General features: G+C 36.9%; 1 long non-coding RNA gene across 1 annotated transcript; it reads left to right on the top strand.

The window, feature by feature from the left end:
* The first annotated feature begins 1,078 nt into the window (after positions 1-1,078).
* LOC127084226 (uncharacterized) lies at positions 1,079-3,467 on the top strand. Its single transcript, XR_007788660.1, has 2 exons — positions 1,079-1,656; positions 1,772-3,467. It is a non-coding gene; the product is annotated as an uncharacterized LOC127084226 (long non-coding RNA).
* Positions 3,468-10,987: the final 7,520 nt, after the last annotated feature.

Raw genomic sequence — 10,987 nt, 5'->3', positions numbered from 1 at the left:
TCTGAAATGCTTTGTTTATCGTTTTGTATTTTATCTTGGTTATTAACATGTATGGTGAACTAACTAGAAAGCAATAAAGTTAAGCTATTACATGACTAAGGGGAGAGTGAACATTTAACCCACGATGGGGGGATGGATCCTCACAATACAATGGAAAGGGAATGAAAGGAAAATACACATTATAAACTACTAAACTATGTACTATGCCTAAGGCATACAAGTGACATGGTACTTCAAACAATACAAAGCCATTGAATAAAAATGAAATGGTTAGGAGCATGGCTAGCTAGGAGTGAGCTTGCATCTCCAAGTCATATGTGGTAACACAAGGTAACAAACGAGTTAGTATGATATAAAGTCGAATGAATGAGAATGATGCAACAATATGTAAGTACATGCAATGGTTAGAATCGATTCAAAAGGTAATGGATAAATCAATGAAAAAATAATCAAAGATCTATCCTATGATCATGGCAAATGAAATTAAACATATAAAGTACTCATCACCTAAATTGAAATGGAATTTTCAATTTAATCAAAATGATCATAAACCAACGAATCGATTAAATGGATAATTAAAATGAATATTAATTCTAAAAATTAAAATCTACCTAAACATGCATTAGGATCAAAATCAATCGAATATGACAATCACAATCTAAACTCAAGAATCAAATCTAATGACTATGATTATACAAATCAAATTTAGTGGAAATTAACCTAAAGGAAAATACAACTATTAATCATGGTAAAAGTCTACAATTAAGCATATTAATCCAAATAAAATCACAAAAAAGGAAAATATCAAGACTAAACGACTAAAATCTAAACATGGCAAGGTTAACCAAATGAGTTAATCCTGGAAAATTAAGAAAACTAATCTAATCTAAAATTGATTAAACCTATTGTACCTAATTATTCTAACTAAGTCTAATTATCCATTAACCTATAGAAAAGTATGTTAATCCTAATTAACAAAAAAAAATATGAATTAATCTAATTCATATCAAAACAATCAGTATCATGATTAACAAAATAAATGGGATTAAAAATGAATGAATTAATGGTTAATCATGGGATTAGTGGGATTAAATTATGAGCCATGGGCCTGGGGGTGAGATTGGTGGAAGGGAGGTGTAAGGCTCACGAAAAAGAATGAAACAAAAACGATGCTTGGGCCGCGACCCCAGTTTTCCCCAAAAAAAAACGGGTTTGAACTCTCTTGACATGTTGAATCCATGTCCACACGTTCAGGGTTCTAAGAACGCGATCCAAGATTTCAACTCTTCACTTCAAGGAATCCATACCCAACGGAAGCTCCTTCTCCTCTCAAATCGGTTTCGCACGACAAGCAAAATTACAACGAAGATCTCCATTCATGAAGAAACGAGAAGAACATCGTGGAATTCGCGTCTAGCCTCGTCGCTAAATCGAGTTCGAAATCAAAATTGCACGTGGATGGACAAAGACGACGTGAGAAACTCACTGCGACGGCTCCGGGTCTCACTCTCCTATTCAACGATGCTTCCGTGGAGGGCCGTTGACGTTCTTAGATTCGCTCCTATTACGGTTGCGTGTTGAGGACCATTACGGTTGTTCTGAGATGAAGAGTGATGCCGATCACGAAATTGCTTCCTCCGGCGAAAACGCAGACATGTGAGTTTTCTTATTTTGTTGATATCCTTCGGCTACGAGTTCTTCTTCTTCTTCTTCTTCTTCTGCTTCTGAGTTTTCTTTTTCTTTGTGTTGCTGTTGTTGTGGTTCTTTGAAGGTTCGGTTAGAAGAGGTTTTTTAATGGTGAAGCGTTTGGAACGGAGATTCACGGTGGTTCGCTCTTGGAGGGTGGTTGTTGGTTGGCTGGAGGAGGTTAGAGAGGAGGTTTTATGGTTCTGTTATATCAGTTTGTTGCAGGTTGTTGGAAAAATGGTTGAGGAAAAAATCCAAATGAATTCCGTGCGGTTGGTTACATTGAGCCAAGTGAGGGTTGGTTGAGGTCTCGTTTTGTTGAGATGGAGTTTGAAGAGGGATGTGAGGATGAAGAAGATGGTGAAGGAGTGAGGAGCCAAAATTGTGAGAGGGTGGAGGGTCACGAAGTGAAGTTGAGGAGAGTCGTTCTTAGTTGTGAATCCTAGGCTGCAGGGTGAGGTTAAGCGTTTTGAGAAAAAATATGGAAGAAGGTTCGAGTTAGTTCTGTGGAGGTTTCCGGAAGTGAGTTTGGTTGAAGGGTTTGGAAATTGGAGGAAGTTAGCCGTGGAGGTTTTTCGAAGTGAGTTTGGTTGAAGGGTAGTTATATGATTACCGTTGAAAAGGGTTTATTAGAGAAGTTAGTTTAAGAAGTTGGTTAAAAATTCGGTTATCGGGTTTGTTACGAAAATTCGGTTAGAAATGGTTGCCGTTCTGTTGCGTAATTGGTCAGTTTTTGAAAACTGGTTAGAAGTGGGATTTTGGAGTTAGAGGTTCTGTATTGGAGAGTTGATCCAGAAGGTGATTATGGTCGGTTAGAAGTGAGATTGAAGGTTTTATTGAAGATGGATTGTCAGGTCTGAACTGTGTACGGGATGGACGGTTTTTGTTATGCAGGATTTGGTTAGGAGGTTTTGAAGGGTTCGGTTGATTGAACAGGGGGGGTTTGTAAGAAGGAAGATTACAATTCTGTTACCGATTGGTGTCGTAAGAATGGTGGTTAGGATTCGGTTACGGTGTTATGGCTTGTTGCTTTTCGGATGTCGGTTTCGTTGCGGTTTCAGTTACATAGTTGTGGAAGTTGGAGAAGCCGAAACTAGTTCAAGAGGTTAAGGTGAGTTTTTTTTCTGAATCCTGTTATATTCTTTTCAGTTTCTGCTATGCTGTGATATGCCAGAAACCAAAACAGGATTGTAATAAATTATGTATTATGTGGTTCAGTTTGGAAGTTTGTGGTGGTTTGGATTGTTAGCTGCGTTTTGCGGTTACGGTTGGTTATTATAGGGTTTCAGTTATGTTAGGATTTTGTTCAGCTGGTTGAGGTTTGGATTCAAGGTTTTGATTGAGGTTCTGTTATGCCCAGTTTGTTAGCCGTTGTTAATTAGTTCTCCTGAATTCAAGACAAGCTGCATGGTAACTGGGTTTATGCTAGAACTCTTCACGGTGGTCCACCTAAAGACGTAGCCTCCGACATGAATAATTGGAAGTACCATTTCTCTCTTCCAATACAGACTTGTCACTCATGGTGTCTTGAGACTTACAGTTTTCGAGAACTAGCTCAACTACCGGTATCTTTACAGCCTTTACATTTGGTGGCAATTGTATGCTTCTGTCAACGTACCCTGCCCTCATATTGTAGAGTATGTAGTGGTTTAATACATTAGAATGACTTATAAAATTGGATATACGGTGTGTTGTAACAATGAATGTAAGGTTGACCAAAATGGAAATTGAGTGATTTCTGTTATAATTTGAAATTGAATTGGAAGTATTGATATGTGATAGATGTATGGACTATGGATTTGGTTTAATGCAGACTTTGTTTTTTTTGTTTTTTCAAATGACTGTTGGATAGATGGGCTTGTGAATGAATAGATTGGATTATGATTTATGAAGGAATAGAATGTAAAAATGAAATGGATAATTGGGTAAATGAATTTGGAAATGGATTATGGTCTTTGATGGATATTTGATTTGGATAATGGATTTAGAATGGAATTGGATTGGTAAGTGGATAAATGAACTTGAAATTGGATATGGATGTAATGTGGTTTGGATATGGGTTAGACAATGAACGAATGGATTTATGTGTCTTTAACAACCATGGCCCATCGAGAAAGTTCTAAAGATGATTAAAAAATTCCAAAATTAAATTGAGACCCGAAGCCTAATTGTACATGATGCAATGACTTCTAAGGTTAATAAAAATCTCAAAAATCAATCCTGACTTCAAAATCAATTTTATATTTGAAATTGAATTAAACTTTAAAAACAATGTAGTTCCTAGAATCAATTCAAAATGAAATCTTAATGCACTAATGAATTAAGATCAATGCACTAGGACCTCATATGAGCCACAAGAACATGGACCAGGAATGCAACAACGGACTAAGAATCAAGGGATGAACTTGAATTAATGCATTAGGAATTCCAACCAACGAACCATGAACTTGAATAAAAACATGGCCATGAATGAACCAAAAATTAGGACCAAATGAGTCATAAAAAATACATGTGGAGAACCATGGCCGAGAGGTTGATTAAGATTGAGGAAAGACACAAATGAGTAATGGCCCGAGTCCCGCTGGATGGGCACCAATCAAACAGAAGGTCAAGAACATGTGTAGCTTGAATGGACTCTAATCAATGTCATGTGTGATAAAACCCTTGAATCCATGATTTATGCTTCTTCAAATGCAAGTGGAATATATTATGATACAATAAATGTGTAGATGAGATGAATGCTTATCAGGATATGCAAATGTTTATGGTTAGTGACCTAGATGAACTTGTGAGGGGTGGGGTGAATTTTGGGGTATGACACTACCCAGTGACCGGTAACGAACATACCTCCCTTTCCTCAGCGAGTCATCCTTGATATGTTTACCCTAACCGATAATGGACGCCTCTCTGTCAGATTATGTTATCTTCCTATCCAGTAACCGGTAATAGATAATATATTTCTGATACTCATGTGTTGAAGATTATTCTTCCCTAGTTGAGTTTGGTTCAGGAATTTCAGTTTTGTTCTGATCTACCCATTTCCCCTGCAGTTTCTCCTTTATCCCCAACCGGGTCCTTCCATTGATTTATTTTCATGGAATTCCCTCGCGTCTCCAGCAGTTTTAAGTCGTAGCCTGGCATACGCACAAGTTTTTATCCCCAGAGTCTCTGTTTCCCCAGTGAATTTTTCTTATGGAATGCATTATGCTCCTGTGGACTTTCAGTCTCTCCGAATTCTTTTCCTTTGTGGCAACATTTTCCCCATAAAGATTATTTTTAACATTCATATCATATGCATCATGAGGTCTCTTAGGGACCAAAATTTATTTCTATTGTTGTTATTTAAGTCCATTATACTGAGTCGATACGAAGATTTTAACCTTCACATCCTCAGTTAGAATGTCCTTAAATAGGGGCAGCTGTAAGACCCCAATTTTGACCCTAAGATCCCTCATGTTATCTCATCATATGCATTAGCATTGGGATCACACCTTGGCATTTTCCTTACCCCTCACTCATTGGAATTGCACTGGGAGAGGTAACCAAGCACTTTTGATTGTATCATACTTTGTTTTTCATTATTTTACTAACAAAAATACCAAAAATATGTCTATGTATAACTTTGTTTCTTTTGTAGGTAGTGTGTATGCTCACTTATGCTCTGTCAAGCTCAAATATAGGGTTTGAGACCCGCAATGCAAGGAGTTCAACCAAGAGATGGTTCACAATGACTCTAGACATCATATATGGATCCCCATGGTCTTCACATATCATTTTGATCAATAAATCATCAAGATTTTGAAGCTTGTTTGCCTTGGAAACCCTAATTCATTTGGGTATCTTGTGTGACTTCCTCAACAAGCTTCTTCGACATTTGATTAAATAGTTCAAGGGATAATTCATATTACATCATATTACTCATATATGATCCTCGATGAGTCCCAAAAGTCAAGAGAATATCTAGCTAGCAAGATGGTTCATGGTGGTTGACCAGAGAAAGTCAACTAGTCAAAATTGGGGTTCCCTAGACCCTATCTCCTACTATTTGTGTCATATGAAAATGATTCCACGAGCAAAGTAACTCAAAATGACATTCCAAACCACTTTCATGTCGAATTCAAGAGCTAACTTTGCTTGTAAGGTCATTTTTTATGATGAAAGATTATAGGTCATTTTGTCTGAACCCTAGTTTGGAGATCAACTTCGCAAGACCATAACTTGCTCAATTTTTATGATATGAAATCCATTCAAATTCCATGATCGAATTCAATATGTCTAATTCAACTTGGATGTTTGGATGAAGTTCAAATTCAACTTGCAATTGCGTGTGCCAAGAGGAAACATTATAGGTAATTTTGGACCATTACCACTGAACAAGTGATTTTCCTCAACTTCTAAAATGCATAACTCCTTCATTCCAAATCCAAATGAGGTCAAATTTGTTACCAAATTTAAGAGGTTTGACATAGATACAACTTGGATGAAGAAACGTTTTCCATTTGAAGTCCATAGAAAAAGTTATTCAATGTGGAAGAAGTGAACATTTGACTTGGTACTTAGAAAATTTTCAAACATGTTTGAATTTCCAAACTTCCACCTAAAAATTCATCATGATCCAAGCTTCAAATGAAAACATGTTCAACATGAAACTTGTTCCCCTTGGTCTCACCTTTCCAAAAAGTCCAAGATCATCTCATTTGGCCAAAGAATGAAGGACTTGCGCATGGGTGCAATGTGAGGTACCATTTGGAAGAATTTCATGATTGAATTCAATTCAACAATGCATGGCTTAATGCAACACTTTCAGCATGACCTATGCACAATTTTGGACCTTTTCAAATGATTGTATGGACTTTGTGCACGCCCATGCTAGCTCATGAAGAAACTTGATATTTATGAACTTTTGAATGGAAGTGTGTAAACCACACATGCATTGGCTATAAATAGAGAAGCAATGTGATCAGAACTTAATGAAGACCTTGCCCAAGATTTGCCAGACCAATCCATACCCTCCATTGCATAGAATTTTTGAAGATTTCTTTTGAAATCGAGCTTGAAATTCTGGTATAGTCAGAGTTCAGATGTTCTACACGAAGTCATGACATCTGATCCAACATTATTACTAATACAACAAGACAATTATAATAATTAAAACCCAGTACTCATATGCACACAGTCCCAGATGTCATGGCATCTGCTAATCTACCACCATGGACAGAAGAACATCCAGTTTCGTCCATCTAGTACAAAGACACAGTAGAGATCAAACATAGCCCTTTAGTTTATTTATCCTGCCCAGTTATCAGCATGATGTCTCAACATTGATTTGAACATCATCTGTTCCAACATTACAGATGGTTGAACTGTAATAGACTAACCAGTCTATCAGTAACAACAGTCAATAAAGAATGGCATAACATTCTGTTTTGCAATCAGACTGCAGGCTATGTGTCAAGTCTGTTATTTTCTCCATGAAACAGACTGGAAACGGACTGAGTTATAACAGACAAAATATAGTGTGCAGAAGATAAAAACACCAGTAATTATTAACCCAGTTCGGTACAACATTACCTACTCTGGGGGCATACCAAGCCAGGAAGAAGATCCACTATTAGCAGTATTGATTCAGAGTTAAACTCCCCCGTTTACAACTCCTCACTTAATTGTAACACCTCAAAATTTGCCCTCCTCTCTTGGGACTAGCTTAACATATTGCATTTCATTTTTAGGTCATTAGGCATTGCATCTTTGCATATCATGTGACAACATTGGGCAAGTCATCCTCCTAGGTCTTGATCAGAAGATAAAGAGGTTAAGATGCAAGCTGAGGATTTCATGAATTGATCACTAGCCATCTGAGGGTTGTGCATCAATTAGGGTTTCTTGGTTCCTCAAGGAGGTTGATCATTATCTTATGGGAGATAGTACATCATCATCATCATGGTCTTGCCATCACCAAGAGATTCATTGCTTGATCAGATTCCTTGGGATTAGGGTTTTGACCTCTGGTCAACCCTAATCATCTGCATTGTGACAATCAGGGCTTGTCAAGGAGATGAGGTCTTTCATGGAGATGGGGGATCATCATATGGTTTTAATGAGCTTATGGAAGCTAGGGTTTCATGTTTGGGCCATTTCATCAGGAGATTGAGGCTCAAGTTCATCTATGCATAGCCAATTCATCTATCAGTCAACAAAAGTCAACCACAAGTCAACTAATGGATTTGGAGGTGGGAGAGGGTTAGAGACACTTCATTCATGTCCAAACAAGTTTCATTTGACATTTCAAACATCAACAATGAAGAAAATAAAGTCAGATGAAAACTTTCCAAAAATAGAAAGTGACTTGTAATTCAAAATTGCCAAAAATGGAAAGGTTTTCTCCTCAAAATTACATGTCCAAAAATGCTTCAAATGAAATTTTGTCCAACATGAAAGTTGTAGATCTTGCTCTCACCTTTCCAAAAAGTCCAAGAACATGAATTTCTCATGTGTGGTTGGCAAGTTATGATCAAATCATTGTCAAGAAAATTTGAACTTCAACAAGGCATAACTTTTGAACCAAAAGGCCAAATGAAGTGGGGTTTTTTGCAACATTCTTCTCTTGTCATGTACTATCCAAATTACACATCATAATTCATGCATTTTGCTCACAAAAAAATTTGAGTTCCATTGGAATTTTGGAGGGAAAAGTACAATTTGAAATTTAGGCATGACATTCACTTGATTTCACTTGCATTTGCCTCTAAACATCATTTCCAAGTGATCCAAGACAGAAAATGGTACTGTTACATTGGTTTTCATGCACATGAGGGTGGATTGCAAATTGGTCATAAAACTTGATATCACTTAATACCATTGCATTAGCACTAATCATGATTACCAACATCATTAGCATCGCATATAAAAGCTAAATTACAACTGTCTTTGGCATAATCATAATAGAATTGAGATCTAGATCTAGAAATCCAAAAATTCTTCAACTTCTTCTCTCAACTTTTCTCCATTTTTCTTCACAAGCCTTGCTATTTCTTTGATCAAATCATCATCAAGAGGCATAATTGAGTTGAATTGTAGCAAGATTCGAAGGATTTGGTGCTGAATTTGGAACTGTTGCAAGTGTGTTCATCCATGGCAGTTTGATTTTCTGGACTTCTCGTGCACAATCAACACTCAAACCTTGCTTCATTCATGCATATGAGAGCTGAGGATTTGCTGTTTTTGCTTGCCAAGGCCTGAAACAACCTATTTCAACTCTGCCATCCAATCAAGGTGAGATTTCGACTTGCTTAATTCTTGAAATCAATGGATGCTTTTGGTAGATCTTTGAGTGTAGGTCATGCTGCAATTTGAATCGTTGAATTTCGTTGAGAAATGAGCGAGTTATATTGATTAGAAGTTTCATGCATGAATATGTTTCCCTTCGAATCTCTTGATCTAGGTTGAATTAGGTTAAGATGATGTTAGATTGTTGATGTACACTGAAAGACGGTTCCAATGATATGCGTTTTGTTAATTTCTGTGAGAAATTGTTCTTGAGCTGATGAATGATGAAGAACATGTGAAGAACCCTAGTTTTCGCGTCCAGAAAGTGGCTTTGATCCATTTTTTTGCTGTTTGCATGGCTTTTGGTGTTAGCCGCCCATGTAGTGGACCACGTGTCCTTCCACATTAGTGAGCGCGCGCTGGATTTGAATATTCCCTCCCTTCGAATCCGGACGAGGGACAATTCCAATAGTTGCTTGTCACCTTATTTCCATTTATGCCTTACATGTTCATGCCATTGTTTCATTCATTTTTAATTTTTTCTCCAATTGAAAAATTCATAACTCTCAAAATAATAATCCAAATCACATGAAATTTTTTGTGAAATGTTCATCACCATGTCTACTTTTTTATGGATATTTTTCCAGAATTTGTGCACGTGTGGATTTGTATATTGCCTAGGGTTTGTCCTTGCTTGTCATTCATTGCACATTGCTTGCCATTTTGATTATGAAATGATGAGTTTTTATCCAAAATTCTTGAAACTTTGCATGCTTAAAATAGACATCCTTAGGGACATTTTGGTGTAGAGTTTGCATTTTTCCCATTCCTGGTTGATGAGATATGATGTGATGAATGTAGGTGTGACAATTTGTGTCACACCTTTGCTTGCTTGACTTAAGGAATTATTTTGCCATGCCAATTCTATGCCAATTAACCTGATTTTTTGCATGATGATACTTCTGGATGTTAGGATTGCTTGTGATGTTTTATGGAATTTTTGGATGCATTTCCAATTTGTTTGAGATTTTCTTTGCTGTTTGACCATTTGTGAACTTTTTGATAGTCATGATCTTAGATGATTTGTGAAATTCTTGATATGTATCACATGAACTTGAAATTTTATGGATTGATTCTAGACACTTTAAAGTTTGCCATGGTTTTGGTTTGATTCATTTATCATGTGTAGATTCTATTTTATGCTTGTGTGAAGTTGATGCATGATTTTGTGCCCTCATTGAGCTTGTTTTGCCTTGCCTTGCCTTATGGATTTTAATTGACATGCTTCCCTTTGTCCAAATGACTTGAATTTTGGTATGATGATCATGTAATGAGTGCTGTTTAGCCATGATTTTTCTTGGGATTTATTGAATTATTTTTGAGTTGGATTTGGATTGATTCATTCTGTTTGGTCCAATGAGCTTTGAATTTGCATGTTTTGCACTATTTGTTGTGTGAAATGAAATTGGTGAATGATATGAATGTAAGACCACTTGGACATTGTTCTAATTTGATTGAACTTGATATGTGCCAATTTTCATGTTCTGTTTTGAATTATTTCTCCCTCTTTGACCCTAGGCTTTGTCTTAGTGGTTAGTGCTCATGTTTGAGTTGTGTTTTCAGGACAAGAAGCATGTGGCCTTGAGGAATTGATTCACATGGCTTGAGTTGCTTATTTGATTGGTGTTGATTAATATTGAGTTTGTTTTGTAGGTGGCTTCTAAGTCATTTGAGTTGAGAATTAGCTTGTGCTTTGCTTGATGCATTGCTTGTGTACAGTTAACTGTTGACTTTTAGTTTGTCTGTTTGACTGTTTGAGCTGTGTACTGACTGAATTAGATTGTTTTCAGGTACATTAGTTGCTATAGTTCATTGTGAACTTGCTTTTGCTGTTGCTTGGTTGCTTAACCAATTGAGGTAGAACTCACTAACTTCATGTAGTCTGGAAGACCTGGCCTGTTATTTGGTCAGGCACCTGTCTGAAGTCCTCCTTAAGAGGCAATGCTTGTGATTGTTTATCTTTGTCCCCAAGCAG

The sequence above is a fragment of the Lathyrus oleraceus genome, chromosome 5 (assembly GCF_024323335.1).
Source record: "Lathyrus oleraceus cultivar Zhongwan6 chromosome 5, CAAS_Psat_ZW6_1.0, whole genome shotgun sequence".
Lineage (NCBI taxonomy): Eukaryota > Viridiplantae > Streptophyta > Magnoliopsida > Fabales > Fabaceae > Lathyrus > Lathyrus oleraceus.
Note: the sequence above shows the minus strand (reverse complement) of the source record. Positions and strands in the feature narration are given on the sequence as shown.